Here is a 19,028-nt window from a genome sequence, read left to right as displayed (position 1 = left end):
ACACTCACTATAAAGGAAAATCATCCTTTGTATTTGTATCAATTTTATCTGTAGGGTAGTGAAGTTTCCATTTTACTGTGGGTCTACTGGAGAAAACCTCAAAAATGGCTTTGCTATTTTGATCACTAGATCAATCTTTTTGTTCATCCCTGTCCTAACTACCCTGATTATTTTTATAAAGATATATACCTTATATTGAACTGACATTCATTCATTTATACATTTAGCAAATGGAACTTATACATCCCTATTTTTATACATTCAGTACACTAATTATTGAAGACTATTCTAGATATGATAAAATATAATTTAAATATGATAGAATTGCTTCTTTCATGGAGCTTATGATAAGACAAACACACCTAACTTTAATATACAATATTCTAAAGGTCCACACAAAATTACAAAACAAAATATTTAATGAACTCTAAGCAAGAGATCTATAAAGTTCTCTACCTCAAGGAATATTTTAATTTTAGAATATCAGAGTTGGAAGGAACTTCAGAAGTCTTCCACTAAAATCCCTTTCATATAGATGCTTCAGGTAGGAACTAGACTAGACAAGAAGATGTGAGAATTGTGGAAGGCAAAATCCCCGGTCCTAGAATTCAGAGAACTAAATTAAAATGTAATTAGGAAATGCTTAATGAAATAAGTTAAAATCCAATATAACTTAGATAATGTTAATTTATAGTTTTTTAAATCAATAGGCAGCCCACTGTGAAGCATTTCTATTTGAGTTTAACAATACTAGAGGAAGGCACACCTCTCTCTGCCATACTCAATAGTCAAGGCATCACCCTGGAGATATCATTGGTCCTCTTCCAGAACAAAGAAACAATAATAATAACTAGACTAGGAGACCCTTAAGGCTCTTTGTAATCCTGAGATCTGAAGTCTCTATGAAATAGAGAATGGTCACTAGACAATGATATATGAGTCAGAAAGAGAAAGAAGGAGAGAGAGATAAAAATGAATGCAATATACCCTTTTAGACAATTTCTACTTCAGGCTCAAGATTGATTTCCGCCATCATAACTTAAGCTGCACATTTTCCATTAGCGCTAATAGGATGCTCATGGAGAATGTCCAGAATAATAAATTGAGAATGTCCTCACAGTCTTTACTCAGACATTGAACTTGGGATCTTGCACTAAGTATGAACATAGCTATTCTTTCTTTATATGTCAGAGAATGTCTCAATTTGGTAACTTCTTGCTGACCAATTTCCATTAGACCCCCAAGCCCAAATCCCTAAGCTAACCTCAAGGCATTTTATACTCATTTAGCACTTATCCAATCCTATTATATTTGTATTTATCTTTATAAATAGGCTAAATCTCTAATTTAACCATGAAGTAGTTGAGGGTAGGAATTCTGTCTCATTGGCTATCTTATTCTGATCCAGCAAAATATAGTTCACGTAATATATATTTAAGAAATGCTTGCTGGTGGGTAAACAGATATCATTCTCATGCTTGTATCTTTTGTTTTTCTTACTCTACATTTATAATCAATATAATTCAGCAAATGCTGGTTATGTTCCCACTACAATATGTTCAAGATCCTGGGACTACAAAAATGGAAAAAGATAATTTCTACTCTCAGAGAACTAATAATATGACAGGAGCTATACAACATGTCAACAAATATTTAGATATATGAAATAGGATAAGGCAAAGGACAGACTAGGCAAAGCACTAAAAATAAATTGGAGAAGAAAGTCATCACCTTATCTGGTGGCATCTCAGAAAATTTCATGGAAGAAATGTTATTTTACTTGTATCTTGCAGTAAGTGAAATCATTTTCTGCATCAGAGATGTAGAGGAAATTAGGAAATGCATTTCAAGAAAGGGGGAGATGACCTATGCAATGCAGTGAGGAAGGAGGGGAGAATTAATAAAGAACTGACCTAAGCTAGTAGTTATGTGAATAGAAAAGATGAGATGGATAAGTGAAAGAAATGGCTATCCAAGGACACTGGAAGCAAGGAAAAAATCAAAATTACTGAGAGGTTTAGGGTTTTGTATGTTTTTTGTTTTGTTTTGGTTTATTTTGGGGGGTAGAGGAGGTATTGGGATGGTATTGGCAAAATCAATAAATACAGAGGAAAAGAGGGAATTAAGGGGAAGAAGATGATCAACTCAGCTTTAAGTTAAATATGAAATATCAATAGGATATTTAAGCATAAATATCTTATAAGCAAGTAAAATTGTGAACCTGGATTTCAGGTGAGCTCAGGGCTGTTTACATTTACATATGCTACATAATATGTGTCTATATACACACATGCACACGTACATACAGAAAAACATCAGTATAAGGAACAGCTCTGGAACTAAAATGTGTGTGTGTGTGTATGTGTGTGTGTGTAAAAGAAAGCACAAAGTAATAAAAAGAGAGCTAGCCTGAGACTAAGGAAAACTTGGATTCAACTCTTATTTTTGACATATGTTTCTGTCAAACCATAGAAAATTCATTTAACCTCTTACCTCCTTCAGACAAACTTTCCATAGGCTGTAAGATGCAAAGCAGTTGCTATTTGCATTAATAAAGTGAACTTCTTCAAAGGAGTTCATTATACCAGTGAAATCCCAAACATTATCCTTCTACTTAGATATCCACATGTCCCTTTTGTTGTTCTCTCATTTTCAGTAATATCTGAACTTTTTGTGACATTGTTTGGGGTTTTCTTGACAAAACTACTAGAGTGATTTGCCATTCTCTTCTCCATATTTCCTTTACAAATGAGGGAATTGAGGTAAACTGGATTAAGTGACTTATCCAAAGTCATATAGCTAATAAGAATCTGAGACTGCTTTTAAACTCAGGAAGATGCAGCTTCCTGACTACAGGACTAGTACTCTACCCACTGTACCACTTAGTCATCTGAAGAGAGTGATGAGAGAGATCTGAGGATAGAATCTCTCTTGATGAAGTCAATATAGTTAGTTGTGTTTCCTTGATCAAGTCACTTAACTGGGCCTCAATTTCTTCAAATTTGAAATAAAGGGGTTGGACTAGATAGTTTCTGATGCCTTCCAGCTCTGGAGGTGTTAGCCTAAGATTTACACTTATATGGAGGAAGGAAAGAAAAAGATGAAACCTTTCTAGAGATGGAGACTTAGGCTAATAGGTAGAAGGAAGAGATGGCTAGCAAAGTCTAATACTCCAAAAAATTGTCAAAAAGGCTGAAAAATTTAAAAAAAGATCATTGGAGCTGACAGCTAAGATATGATTGTTGATCTTGTAGAGTGGTAGGATTGAGGATTGGAGACCAGATTGCAAAGGATTGAAGAACAAGTAGAAAATGAGGAAATGAAAGTGGCCATCTCAATTACTAATAGAGGAAAGGGATGACATCTTGAGAGGATGGTGAGGAGGTTTTTTTTTTGTTGTTGTTGTTGTTTTTTTTTCTTAAGGATAAGAGAGGCTTGAATATTTCAGTAGGGGGAGAGGAAGGTGCAAGCAGAGAGGGAGAAATTATCAGAAAGACAAAAAACATAAATATTGTTAAAAGAATTGGTAGATATGAAGAAAAGAACATTGAGATAAATGGTACTAATTGATATCTCTGGAATTAGAATTCAAAGGACACAGAAAGTGAAAAGATATTCTCTCTCTTCTTTTGAGCTTGATGGTCTGGGATTTGCTTCAAGAAAAGTAAGTGGGAAGAGATTGAGATATATAGGAACATAAGAAAAATATGGCACCCTTATTACAGGCCATGAGTCAGCTTGCCAAAAATATGAAAACCTCCACAAACTCCCACCAAAGGAGGCCACTTGGAAATCATAAATCTTTGTCAGTTTAGTCGGCATTAGGAGACAAAATATTAAGGCCTCTTCTCTCCCCTCACACCTCCCAAGGTCCCTGGCCCTCACTTCTGATTCTGATTCTGACCAAGTTGCTCAATAGCCATCTGCTAACGATCACTCATTAACAGTGTGGTCTTGCCTAGTATCAACAAGAGCAAAGGTTACCAGAGGGCTCATTGTATTTTCTTTCCCACCTCACTGCCCTGACCCCTCCTTCTCCTCTTCCCATCCCCCCCAATCACTGAAAGAAGAAGGAAAGTCATCTCTAATGGGAAAATTGAAAATTTTGGAACAGGCCACCTCCCAACCCCCATTTTATTTTGCCAGGGGCTCTTAGTTCTCTCCTTTTCCTGTTGCCTTTGGAAGGGAGATCTCAGGGTTAGGAAGGTAAAATGTTTATACATCTGTAGGGCGCCCTCAGTTCAGAACCTTTCTGAGACCAGCATTTGCTCTGAGTGTGCCTCTGTTCAAAGCAAAGACAGAAAAGGGTAAGAGAGAAAAGAACCCAAGAGACAGAGCAAAAGAAAAAAAATCAAAAAACAGGCCCAGAAGTTGAGGAGACCTAAAAGAGTGGGGTTTAGAGGAAGCTAGGGGAGGTGTCAAAAAACAAAAATATGTTGGAAGATAAGAAGAGATTGAGACAATGTTCCCAGAAATTCTCTGGGAAATATTTACCTGGGAAAGTAGACAGGAGAATACAAACTGGGAAGTTCAGGGCCCGGGTTATGGAATTTGTTTATTTCTCTATAAAGTCATTTCCTCCAAAAAAACTTCATATTGCCATGTGTAGCTAAAGCTACTTTTTTCTTCTCCTGTTTCACACCTAGCAGTGCTTCAAACAAACTATGCACTCTGGGACATACAGAGAGACCCTCTAACAGATGGGGAATGGGGGAAGAGGAATAGAGATCTTGATGAGAGAGTAGTGCTTCCTAGTATGAGCCTAGGCAGAACAATCCCAGAGGATTTTCCCTGGGAGGCCATATCCAGATGTATCAAGCTGGAGGGCCACACGTAATTCTGCATGTAATTTGCATAACATTAGCATAAATCCATATCAACTCTAAAATCTAATAGAATCCTTAGCATTTTGTAGGATCTTGGACTTCATTTATTCAAATCCTTTCATTTTTTCAGAAAAGAAAATGAGACCCAGAGAGTCTGAACCTTTGTCCAGGTTCTTGAAGTAAATGGTAAAGTGTGGGCCATAGAATCATGGGATTTAGGTAAGAATGAATCTGGTAGTATGTGATAGTAGATTGACCAAGAATGTCAGAAAAACTTGAGCTCAAATCCTGTCTCTGTTATATACTAGTTCTGTCACTATGGCCAATTTATATAACCTCTCAGAGCCTCAGTTTCCTGAGCTGTAAAGTGGGGAGAAGAATGCCTGTAATCCATATTTCATAGAACAATTATTAGCTTCCAATGAGATAATACTCAGAAACTACACTGAAACACTTAAAAGCCTATAAAAATGCAAATTATTATTATAATCTAGACCAAAGAGTCTTAAATTTAGTTCTAAAAATGTTTCTTTAAAAATAAACTATATTTCAATACAATTGATTTTCTTTTTAATTCTCTTTATTTTATTTTGTAGATTTAAAAACATTATTCTGAAAAGGAATACATAGGTTTCACCAAACTATCAAAGAAAGAAGATTGAAAGAGACTTGTGTGACATCAAAAAGATAAGTGACAAAGTTGATATCTGAACCCAGGCAAATCCCTAAATCCAGAGTTTATTTCATTATATAGCATTGTGTCTTTTGAAAGTGAGTATAAGATTATTAAAATTTATACAACAACCACCTTTCATTTATACCTAGGCAAACAGATGTATGTCAAGATTAACTCAAAATAAAGATAACAGCTTTCTCTTATGATTCTCATTCCAGTTCTCTTTCCACCCCCATAAGGTTGATGCCCTATAAGTAGTCTTCAAGTAGAAATGCCTTCATTGTTTTCCCTTGAGTTGGGTATCTATTTTAGCTCCTTTTCACCCACTAATATAGATACAACATCAGAGTATAGAGTACAAAGATGAAAACTCCAGAAACAGAATACATGGGGACAGCCACAAGACCCTCAAGAATCATAAAAATAGAGAAAAAATTTTACACATACTAATTAAGCAAAATAACAACAAAGAAGATACTACTGTTTGTTAGGTGGCAGAACAAAGTAAATTTGAAATGATCACAGAAACTTTCCTTCCTGGACACTGAATTCAACTCAACCAACATTTATTGGGAGCTGAATATGTGAAAGGAAAGCTCATTTGCAATTATATTTTTCATGTAATGGAGACGGGATATATGGGGAAATCTGGAGATCTAAGTTCTATTCCATCTTCCATTGAGTCTTGTATAGTTTTAGTCATATAAGTCAATTCAATTCTCTTGGACAAACTTTTCTTAGCTCTAAAATAAGAGGTCTGAACAAAATATTCTTTAAAGTTCCCTCTTGCACTAACATTTTTATGATTTTATGATCCTAAGAAAGATTGAGGGAGGACATATCATATGCAAGGTATTCTATTGGTCAATAATCTTTTAGAATTGGAAGGATCCCAACTGAATAGGCAGAGAAACAAGGATGAAAATTATTAGTTCAGTCTAGCTCATTGAATAATGCTATTCAAATGCAAAAGATTAAAAAGAGATGGTGTTGTAACCAATGACAACTTTCTTATTTAGGAGTGAAGGGAAGACATCTTTGACTAACATTAAATCCCCCTCCATAATTAGGATCCAGCTATAAGCTTGCAAACCTACCTCACACTATATCACACATGTTCCCACCAAACTAAATTATTCAGAGTTCACAAAAGCTATCTTGTGATTTCCAACTTCCAGACCTTTGTTCACATTCCTATGACAGAAATGGTCTCCTTACCCTCCTCACCTTTACTCAATCAAGTGTATGATTAATTTGTTCCCTGGTGGTCCAGTGAAAACTGATTATTCACTTATCTCATTACAAAACATTCTCCACTCCTCTTATACATTTATCATGTTCTAATTTATACTTAGTCTCTCTATATTCACACCTTAGATCTTCAGGATAGATTTTTTTTATCTTTTTTATCTTTGCATTCCTCTCTGCACCCAGACCCAAACCTCAAGCATATTCAGTACTTAGTGTTTGCCAGATAAAAATAAATAAATTAATAAATGGCTCATAGTCGCTGAGTGACTTTTGTTAAGTGCCTACTATGTACTAGACACTGTGATAAGCAACGGTGATACAAAGTGAAAAGACAATGATCCCTGGCCTCAAGAAACTTAGTTCTTATAGGAAAGACAAGCAAATGAGTAAGTATAAAAAAGCCATATATAGGATAAATAAGAAATAATTAACCAAAAGTAGATACTAAAATTAATAAAAATTGGAAAAGTCTCTCCATAAAAGATGGGATATTAGATTAGACTTGAAGGAAGTCAGGGGATAAAGATTAGGAAGAAGAAGAAACTCAGGAGCCAGAGCAGATGCAGGAGTATCTTGTTTAGATAAGAGCAAGGAGGCCAGTGTTTTTGGATCAAAGAGTAGGTAGGAAAGTATAAGATGTAAAAAAGACTGAAGAGGTGGAGAAAGACAGGTTATGAAGGATTTTGACCACCGAATATGGTTACTGAGCTCAAGAATGAAAGAGAGCCACTGGAGTTTACTGAGTATAGGGATGTAACACTAGTAATAGAAAATGGATTGAAGTGAGGGAAGACTTGTGGAAGACAGAACAATAAATAGGCAATTGCAACTGCCTGAGTGTTAATAGTGTCAGAGGAGAAAAGAGGGAATATTTGAGATATTACAAAGATGTTATCACTAGGACTTGGTAACATATGGAGAGTGAGAGATAGTGGCAAGTGAAAGATAGGGATGGTAGGATGAGGTTGCCATAGACAATAATGGTGAAGTTTGGAAAAAAAGAAGCAATTTAGGGGATGAGATAATGAGTTCTGTTTTGGACACGTGGAGGTTAAGATGTCTACCTGAAATGTTTTTTCAAAATGTCTGAAAGAAAGTTGGAGATATGAGACTGTAGATAAGCAGAACTAGATAGCAAGATTTGAGACTCATGGGATCAGAGACTTTGAGTTAGAAGGAATCTTAGAGGTTACAGTATCATAGGATAATAGCCCTGGGATTAGGGGAAAAAAATCATAGGCTACATAGTCCAAGTGGGTGGCAGAGTGAATAGAGAGCCAAGCTCAGAGAGAGGAAGGCCTGAGTTCAAAACTGGCCTCAGATTCTTATTAGCTATGTGATCCTGGCCAAGTCACTTAATCCTGTTTGTCTCAATTTCCTAATCTGTAAAATGAGCTAGAAAAAGAAATGACAAACCACTCTAGTATCTTTGCCAGGAAAACTAACTTAAATGGAGTTAGAAAGAGTTGCATATGCCTGAAAACACTGAGCAATGACAACAAATCTAGTCCAATCCTTTTATCTTACAGAATTGGAAAGTGAAGGAAGGGCAGGATAATGATGTGAATTGCACATGATCACACAGGTTAGCAAGCAGGAGAATCAGAATTTGAACCCATATGCTGAACTCCTATTCCAATACATTTTCCTTTGTCTCAAGCTGCCTCCATCTGGTCATTTCAGAGATGCTTTGTTAATTCCCACTTCTTTTAAAATGAGGCTGAATGGTGAGGGCTGAAGTGGGATAAAGAAGGACTAGCCTTCCTTTCCCCAGGCTGGAAAGTGGTATTCTCAAATACAACAAGAGGTGATGAAACACAATGAAGAAAGGGAAATTTAGGTCAGCAGTGAAAGCAGTAGTCAGGGGACCAAGAGTAGGAGCTAAAGGTTGGGGCTGTTCTTCTACTTTTTTTTCTTCTATTTTGTTTTCCTCTTATACTTTCATCACTGGTATCAAAGCCACAGAGGAATGCTCAAGAGAGCAAACTTATAGAAAGCTTTTATCTGCCCAGAGGAGAGTAATTAAAACAGACAGATTTGGGTTAAGTGTACCCATGTTCCAAGCGGTAGGGTGAGAGAAGATCCAGTGGAAGGAGCTGACAGAGTTCTGTCCTCGGTACTAGGAGGAAAACTGGGATTTCATGGAGGACATATGGGCTCTCTCCTCCATACCTTCTCTCTCCCTCACACGGGAAGGCTTAAATAATTCAAATGAGGATAGAAGCAAAAAGGGGGGGGGGCTACCCAAGCCCATGCCAACTTCAATGACTGACAGGCTCTTTGATTGCACCAGTCACCTCTGGGTTTTGATGGTCCTGTTTTGCTGGATGAGAGAGCTGGGGAGCAATAAAGGGAAAGGCAACAGTTCTCCTTCCATACTCATGTAACTAAGTTTAGAACAGTCCTTTTAGATCTGCAAGCTATTTGAATTAGAAAGTTGATTTAGAACAGCATGACATGAGGGCAATGGTGCTAGATTAGGAGTCTTGGATTTAAGTTTGGCTCTCCACTTAAATAATGGTTTGATCCTAGAGGGGGGTACCTTTCTTTGAACCTTGTTACTCATTTATTTCAGTCATATTCAACTCTTTGTGAGCTCATTTGGGGTTTTCTTGGCAGAGATACTGGGATAATTTGGCATTTCCCTGTCCAACTAATTTTAAATATGAAGAAACTGAGGCAAAGAGTATTAAGTGAATTGCCTGAGGTCACACAACTAGTACATATCCGAGGCTGTATTAACTCAGGAAAACAAATCTACCATTTCTCCAGGCCCTGCTCTCTAGCCACTGTGCCACTTAGCTGCCCTCTTTTAGCCTGTATGAAATTATAGCCCCTTCCATATCGCTCTGAGAGGATAAACTAAGTATCAAAAATGAAAATACATATGAAAATAATTTGAAAAAAAAAAGTACTAAAAAAGCAAGGTGCTATTTCTTTAACCTGAGGGTAGTCTAAATTATTCTGAATACAGCTTCTGGGTCTTAAAATCTATATAATTGGCTATATCAATTTTGCCCTCTGATTTTACATCCTTCAATTTTTACATCCATAAAATGGGTATATTAAATTCTAGCCCTGCCTATGATTGAGGAGAGGGGGAAAGGGATTGTGAGGTTCAGACAATAAAATACATGTGAAAGCATTTCATAAATCATACAGCAAGGGGCAAAAGTGAGATGTTCCTATTTACATGACTTCTCCAGTCAAGCCAATCTCCTCACAATCATGTTCCTTCCTGACTCCAAGGCTGGCTCTTATTGTACTCCTTCTCCCTACCTATAACTGACCCAATATTTCAAAGCCCATTTCAAATGTTGTTTCTTCCCCAAAGGTCTGTCTCTTTCAATCAAGTAATCTCCATCTTTTCTGGGTTTTAGCATTTATCCATCTGTATTTCCCTGACATTTAATTGAACATTGAATCTCGTATTATCATTTGTTGTATAAATTACTAAACTTACAGATTCAAGATGTTAGAATAAAAAGCAACCCCAAAACAGATAATATTAGAAGAAGGATTACAGAATGACAAAACTGAAAAGTAGATTAGAATAAACTTAATGATAGAGAAGGGACCTCAGAACATAGAATACCAGAAGTGGAAGGGAATATAGAACAAAGAATGTCAGCATTAGAAGGGACCATAGAACATAAAAAGTTAAGAGGGTAGAACACAAAATATTAAAAACATCCTTGGGACATCAAATAGAAAATGGAACAAAAATGATGGAGTTAAAAAGCATTTAAAATGCAGAATGCAGAGCTGGAAGGGACCTCAGAGATCAGCTGGACTAGAAATGTTTTTTCTTTTTCTTGTCTCAAATCCCTTTCTGTCTTTAAATTCAATAGTTGCTCTTTCAAAATATTTCTTTAATGCAAAAAAATAAAATACATAAAGTTGTAAAGGAATCTAATCATGCTGAAATATAGTTATCAAAATGTTTATTTTATTTTTATTTTCCCCAGTTATAACATTTTTGAGGGGTTGTACATGTACATTCTTTTTAAAAAAAACATATTTTCTTATGGATCATGTTTGGGATAGAAAAATGAGAATAAAGGGGAAAACCGTGAGAGAAGGAAAAGAGGGGGGGAGGAATGAAAAGAAAATATGTTCATTTACATTCAGACTCCATAGTTTACTCTCTGGATGCAGATGGGATTTTCTATACAAAGTCTATTGGGATTGTCTTGGATTACTGAATTACTGAAAAGAACCAAGTTTGTCATAGTTGAACATCACATAATTTTGCTGTTACTGTGTATAATGTATTCCTGGTTCTGCTTGTTTTGTTCAGCATCAGTTTATATAAATCTTTCCAAGCCTTTCTAAAATCAGCTTGTTCATCATATTTTGTAGAATAATATTCCATTACAGTCATATACCATAATTTATTCAGCCATTCCCCAATTGATAGGCATTATTTTCCAAGTCTTTGTCACCATAAAAAAGTGTTGCTACAAACATTTTTGCACATGTGGGTCCACTTTCCTCTTATGATTTCTTTGGGCAAAATACATGTCTTAAAAAAAGAATGTACAGATCCCTTTCTGGGAATCTCTCAGGATGTTTTAGCATTCTTTAGGTTAAAAACTCCCTATTTGATCAAGTATGCTAATTTTATAGTTAAGAAAGTTCTGGGTAAGTACCAACTGGACTGTAAGCATCAGTAGGACAAGGCATATCACATACATTTTTGCTGTTTTGTTTTTCCTATTCCCCTCATTGCCTATTATTCACATAGAGTAATGAAATAAAAGGCATAAAACACTGAAGCAATCTTGGAGCAGAAGGTAAGAAGGTTCCCACCTCACTGAGCCAAGTGATGTAAATTTCCCAACACAGCCAGGACCACAACAAGTTATGCAAAAATGCAGACCAGACAGTGTGGGCTGTGCACCTCAGACAATAGTTCTTCTCTCCAGTGTGTCTGTGATTGACTCCTACTTGCCTACACTGGAGAAGAGAGGTTAGTTTTTCAAGAAAAGAGATGGCAAAGGGAGATAATGATGGAATTAGGCAAGGCTAGTTAGTTTTAGCTATGCAATCCTATTGAAATCTGAAATAACTTTCTGAAGCAGGAATATCACAGCTAGGCAGGCAGAACTGGTGTCTAAGGATGGATTTGAATTCAAGTGTTCCTGACTCCAGGCCCAGTTGTGTATCTCTTGAGACCTGGCTGCTTCCAAATGTGTTAAAACAGCACAAATATAAGGTGTGACAATGCAAATGCATGCATGCATGGGCATATATATGTAAATATGTGCATATATATATGTTTATGTACACACACACAGTGTCTAAAAGTCTGTGTGCAATTTTACATGTCTACTAGCTGTCTAGGTGATATAGCTTAGGTGACTTGCTGGTAAACAGCCTGGAATAATAATTTAAGTAATGGAGATCCTAGGATAGCTAGGCTATGACCACATGGTGGAGAGCTTCAGATACCAAGAAGAATAATTTAAACTTATTGCTAGGCACACTAGGGAGCCATGGTAACTTCTTAACCAAGGGAATCACACAATCAGTGTAATACTTTAAAAAGATGTACAAAAAATTTCCCTGGTAATCAGAGGTACCCCCAAATGGAAAAGATTGCTTTGGAAGATAATGCTTTCTTCTCCTGAAGGTCTTCAAGCAGCAGTTGGCTGACTGATTATTTGCTGGGTATGTAGTTCAGTATATTCTTGTTAAATATCCAATAGGATCAGGTCAATAGCATCACATATAAATGGATGTACTACATATTGACTTAGAAAACCATTAAGCAACATTATCTATGTTTTATTGCATTTTTGTTTATTTTTGTTATATATCTTACAACTGTATTTGATTATGGCTCATGCTTTGTGGAGTTTCACAAATTTGGGGAGCTCAAGACTCCTGGACCCTATTGAAGTCCTTTCTGACTATGAGATTTTATAACTTTGTGGAGTCTTTGGTGACTTGTGTAAGGACAAAACAAGGAACGAGTGTTGAAGGATGGGCAACCCAATTGGAAGGCAGATGAAAAAGCCCAGATGAAAGGTAAAAAAGACAAGGATCATATTGGGTAGTGGAAATAATAAGGTACAAAGCTTGTGAAGGGCATATTGTCACACCCTTGCTTTTATTTTCCAGTTAGTTTACATATGCAAAGCTAAGATCAGGCATCTATAAGTCTTAGAGAAAAATCTGAAAACTACCAACTTCATAAGTTACTTACTATTGTCTCTGGTATGGTATATATATATATATAATAGAGGGCAAATTTTTCTGACATGGTAATTACCACACTTAAATAATGCCATATTATAAGTGTCCTTCATTGTATCCTCTCTCCTTGAATGTTGCAACCCAGACAGCCACTTTCTCTGCCTACCTCTTATTCTAGTTCTAGCTCCAACTCTACATGCATGAATGTTTGTAAATGTTCAGGTATATCTTGCTATGACAATTTTATTTTAGTTCCTTTGATAGTGATAGTGGAGGTATCTCCTGCTTTCTTTTGTATTTCAACTCCAATACTATAATAACTTACACAGGGTTCTCTTTCTAAAAGTAACACAATAAGTCTTGGCTAAAATAAAGAATAAACAATTAAATTTTCATTCAAGAGTTTTGAAGCCCTCAATATATTCTGTCTTGCTGATGGATATGTACCGGATTGATAAAAGTAGTAAAAACTAAAAAAAAACCTACCAAGTTCGTCTAAATATCTAAAATCTGTATCTTTGTGTTTAAACTGATTTAATGTCATTACATGCTCCTGTCAAACATGCCAAAATGTAATTACTTTCTGCTTAAGTAAGAATTTATTCTGGTATTTATCACTTGCTTTATTAACATTCCCATCCCAGGGAATCTCATGAGATCTTCCCAATCTTCTGTTATGACAAAACTTATTTTGGATATGGTTTGAAATAAATGGGTCAAAAATATGGGCTTCAAGTCACTCTTATAGAAAGGCAACATGGTGAAGTCGAAACTTGTACTAAACTGGGAATTAGGATATCCTTGTCCATAGGATTAAAGAATTTAAAGCTAGCTAATTGGAAACTCTAGAGTTTAGAGATCATCTATTTCAACTCCTCTCATTTTACAGTTGAGAATACTGAGGCCAAGAGAAGTAAAGACTTGCTTAAAATCACAGAGCTAGTAAGTACCCGAGTTAAGATTTGAAACTAGATGTTCTAACTTTGCTCTTTCTATTGTGTTATGCTCTAAAAAAAGAGGAAGGCAAACTTTCCCCAAACAGTTGAAGAAGAATTTCAGTGATGTAGAACTTTTCATTGGCCAGTTGGATAAACAAAATAAGCCAATGACAGGGGAAATTCCTAAATTAAGTATAAACATTTTTCTTTCCTATGCTCACAGAATCTCCATGCTGTGGTTCATCTCTTACAATATCTCATTATAGTCCAGCTTCCTCAATAAACTGGGAAAACATTTTTACAGTTAAAGGTTCTGATAAATGCCTCATTTCCAAAATATATAGAGAATTGACTCTAATTTATAAGAAATCAAGCCATTCTCCAATTGACAAATGGTCAAAGGATATGAACAGACAATTTTCAGATGATGAAATTGAAACCATTTCTATTCATATGAAAAGGTGTTCCAAATCACTATTGATCAGAGAAATGCAAATTAAGAAAACTCGAGATACCACTACACACCTGCCAGATTGGCTTAGATGACAGGAAAAGATAATGATGATATTGGAGGGGATGTGGGACAACTGGGACACTGGTGCATTGTTAGTGGAGTTGTGAATGGATCCAACCATTCTGGAGAACAATTTGGAATTATGCTCAAAAAGTTATCAAACTGTGCATACCCTTTGATCCACCAGTGTTACTACTGGGCTTATATCCCAAAGAGATACTAAAGAAGTATCTTTTGCACCTGTATGTGCAAAAATGTTTGTGGCAGCCCTTTTCATACTGGCTAGAAACTGGAAAATGAATGGATGCCCATCAAGTGGAGAATGGCTGAGTAAATTATGGTATATGAATGTTATGGAATATTATTGTTCTCTAAGAAATGACCAACAGGATGAATACAGAGAGGCTTGGAGAGACTAACATGAACTGATGCTGAGTGAAATGAGCAGAACCAGGAGAACATTATACACTTCAACAACAATACTATATGAGGATCAATTTTGATGGAAGTGGCTATCTTCGGCAATAAGAGGATCCAAATCAGTTCCAATTGATCAGTGATGAACAGAACCAGCTACACCTGGAAATGAGTGTGGACTGCTTGCATTTTTGTTTTTCTTCCTAGGTTATGTTTACCTTTCTAAATCCAATTTTTCTTGTGCAACAAGAGAACTGTATAAATATGTACACATATATTGTATTTAAGATATACTTTAACATGTATGACACTGGCTGCCATCTAGGAGAAGAGGTGGAGGGAAGGACAAGAAAAGTTGGAACAAAAATGATTGCAAGGGTCAGTGTTGAAAAATTATCCATGCATATGTTCTGTCAAAAAAAAAAGCTATAATAAAGAAAAAATATATAGTCTGGCTTTCTTTTACCACCTATCCCACTTCTAAGCCACCACACACCTCACCATCAGCTGGTATATGCTTAAGGAATGCAAGCTCATTTTAATTATCCATCCTTCAAGGTCCAGTTAAAATCCCACCACATGAAAATGACTTATTCTGACACTCCAAGTCTTATTCCTTTACCTTCATAGGCTCATAAGACTGAACTTGTCTTGAAAACCCTGCCTACTTTTCATGAGGAAACTGAAGCTTAAGAAGTAGAAGCAACACAGGAAGCACAGAAAAGAGCAAGTGATGAAACCCTAGGTTTGAATAAAGGGCTGGTTGTTAAATAATTCTTTATAACCACTTACAGAAAATTCCTTATCATTTATCATTTAACATGGTACTTCCTTCCCTTGTGTTCCTTGCTTGTTTTTGCACATGATTCATATCTCTGGCTAGATTCTAAGCTTCTTAAAGTTAAGGACCATCACTTGGGGACTAAAACTTCTTATTTGATCCACCATGCCTAGAAGACACACTGCTGAGGACTAAACAGGTGCTCAGTAACTACTTGCTCATTGTTTGGCTATCATAACAAAATAAGCAAAATAAACCACTTGTTACTTTACCTCTGTTTTCATCCTCCCTACTGACCTCTACCCTTTACCATATAATTAATTACAAGTCCAAAAAGAAATGATTTGGAATTCTCTGAATAATTGAAAGTCAACATGAAGAGGTAAGAGCACTAGATATGAAGGCCAAAGGTTTGGCTTCTCATCCTGGCTCTGATGCTTCCTAGCTCTGTGGTTATAGGTAACTTATCTAACCTGTTGAAGCCACAATTTTATTATCTATTTTTTTTAAAATGAAGCTCATATTATTTGTATTAATGACATAGATAAAAATGAATTTGAGTTATTTCCAACTTTACATGATAATTTTAAGGCTAAATTATAAAGAAAGGACTAGGATATTTCCTTACAAGCATACATACACACATGTGTATATGTATATATGTACATGTATGTATAATACATATGATGTGTATGTATGTGTACATACATATACACGCATAAGTATGGATGTGTATGTATTATGAAGTCCTGTTCTAATGCTTCATTTTGGAATAGAATTGATACTACATTCTCAAAATTTATGTCAGTAGAGTAATAAAACTTTATCTAACTAAAAAATATTATTTGTTCAGTGGTACAAAATCCTTAATGGTTCTCCAAACAAATGATCCCACTGAATTATTACTTTTAAAAATGTTTACTTCGTATTTCATGATTATAAACTTAACCCTATTGTCTGGCCAGACAAGTTGAGGAAAAAGAGAAATGTTGGGAGTAGTAGTAGTAGAGGTGATAGTGCCAGGGATATATGTTCAATAGATGAAGTTTCCAATGATGGTATCTGCAAAGTCTTTTGATGACTTTATAAGTATTAATTAAGTGGCATAATTAAGGTATCTAGATGTAATTTAGAGAACTGGATTTGGAGTCAGGAAAACTGAAGTTCAAATCTTCCCTTAGACAATTATTACTGGTATAATCCATGGCAAGTTACTTAACCACTTGACTTCAATTTTCTCAGCTGTAAAAGAGATATTATAATAGCAATGACATGACAGAGTTTTTGTGATGGTCAAATGAGATAATATATAAAGTGTTTTGAAAACATTAGTGCTACATAAATTTTATTTATTATCGATCCTTCAGGTGCCCCATTTCCACTTTACACTGTACTGATTGCAACAAGCCCTAGAACACTACAGAGCCTCCTGAGATCTATAATCACTCAAAAGAGTTCAAATTAGCTATCCACATAGATAATCCCAAGTGTATAAAGAATGCCTCTTGTCTAGCCTATGATGCAATTTGATGATGGGTAGTTCATCCACCAGGATGGATTTTCTGCCATATTATCTTGTATAGGAACTGTAGACAGACAGTGAACTGGGACCTCAATTAGGTATGAAGAGAATGAGCTGGATTTTAAGAACTCAAAGCTTTTCCTAGATTTAAAACTCCATGTTTTAATATCAGTATTTATTCAGTAAATGTTATATAATGTAAATCATGAACTAGAACAAAAAAAAAATCAAAATTGTAGGTGAGCCAAGAGATACATTAATAAAGAACAATAAAGAACTACATGCAGAAAGTTTCATAAAAGATAAATGACCAGAAAAGGAGGTATGTTAGTCCGATATTAAGAGCAAGAGATAATCAATGAATAGCAACATTGGTGCCTATGTATGAAGAGACTTAGAGAAATCTATCAGCATTGGGGAGGGGGGGGGAGAGGAGAGCAGCACATATGTGGAAGATTTCTAGGAGAACATAGACAGGAATCACACAGATTGAAAAGGCATGTATGTGTTCACTTTCTACCATTAATATCGTTGAGTAGGTTAGATTATATAGAATAGTTAGAAAAGTTTGGAAAGAGAAATAGAAGCTAGGCTTGTATGGCTTTGATTTTAACTGTTGGTAGTGAGAAGTCCTGGCAGGTTTTTGAATAGACGAATACTATGAAAGTAGTATTTTAGGAAGATTCATTTGGTGGAAGTAAACAAGATGAAGTGAAATGAGAGGAGATTGGTACCCCAGATATCACTTAGAAATATATTAGTTCACATCTTCAAATACTTTTCTATTTTAACCTTTAATACTTTTCTTCATGGACATAAATATTCACCCATCTTTGCACAGTTCTGAAGCTTCTTAGCATTTGATTCACCTTTCTAAACTCATTGTTTATCATTTAAAGACTCAAATTTCTTTCCATCTAAAAAAAGTCCTCATTACTTGATAAAACTTCTGGGAAAACTAGACAATAGTATAGCAGAAACTAGCTATAGACCAACATGTAATATTGCATAACAATAAAAGGCCAAATCATATATGATTTACACATAATTAATACCACAAACAAAATGAAGGAGCATGGAATAGTTTATCTGTCTCACTTATGGATAAGAAAATAATTTAGGACCAAAAAAGATACAGAGAGCATTATAAAATGTAAAATTGATAATTTTAATTATACAAAATTCAAAAGGTTTAAAGCCCAAACAAAACCAATGCAACTAAAACTAAAAGGAAAGAAAAAAAAAATTGCAATAAGTATCTCTGATAAAAGCCTAATTTCTCAAATACATAGAGAACTGAGTCAAATTTGTAAAAAAAAAAATAAATACAAGTCATTTCTCAAACATTAAATGGTCAAAGTATATGAACAGGAAGTTTTCAAACAAAAAAATCAAAGTTATCTATAGTCTTATGAAAAAAATGCCTTAATCACAAATAATCAGAGAAATGCAAATTAAAACAACTTTGAGTTATCATTTCACACCTATCAGAATGGCCAATATGACAACAACAACAAAAAGGAACATGCAAAATTGGGACACTGATGCATTGTTCATAGAGTTGTCCAATCATTATGGAGAACAATTTGGAACTGTACCCAAAGAGCTATAAAACTCTGCATACCCTTTGATACAGTAATAACACTGTTAAGCCAATATCCCAAAGACTTAAAAAAGGTGGAAAGGACCTACTTATATAGAAAAATTAGTGTACTCTTGTGTGTGTGTGTGTGTGTGTGTGTGTGTGTGTGTGGTGACTAAGAATTGGAAATCAAAAGGATGCCCATCAATTGAGGAACGGCTAAACAAGCTGTAGTATATAATTGTAATTGAATATTATTATGCTATAAGCAATGAAAAGCAAGATGATTTCAGAAAAACCCATAAAGACTTATATGAACT

General features: G+C 35.3%; 1 protein-coding gene across 2 annotated transcripts in view; it reads right to left on the bottom strand.

The window, feature by feature from the left end:
- The window catches only part of PAPPA (pappalysin 1), a 266,709-nt gene that overhangs the window by 231,463 nt on the left and 16,218 nt on the right, over positions 1-19,028 (bottom strand). The window lies entirely within an intron of this gene.

The sequence above is a fragment of the Sarcophilus harrisii genome, chromosome 2 (assembly GCF_902635505.1).
Source record: "Sarcophilus harrisii chromosome 2, mSarHar1.11, whole genome shotgun sequence".
Classification (NCBI taxonomy): domain Eukaryota; kingdom Metazoa; phylum Chordata; class Mammalia; order Dasyuromorphia; family Dasyuridae; genus Sarcophilus; species Sarcophilus harrisii.
This window is presented reverse-complemented; position numbering and strand designations above follow the sequence as displayed.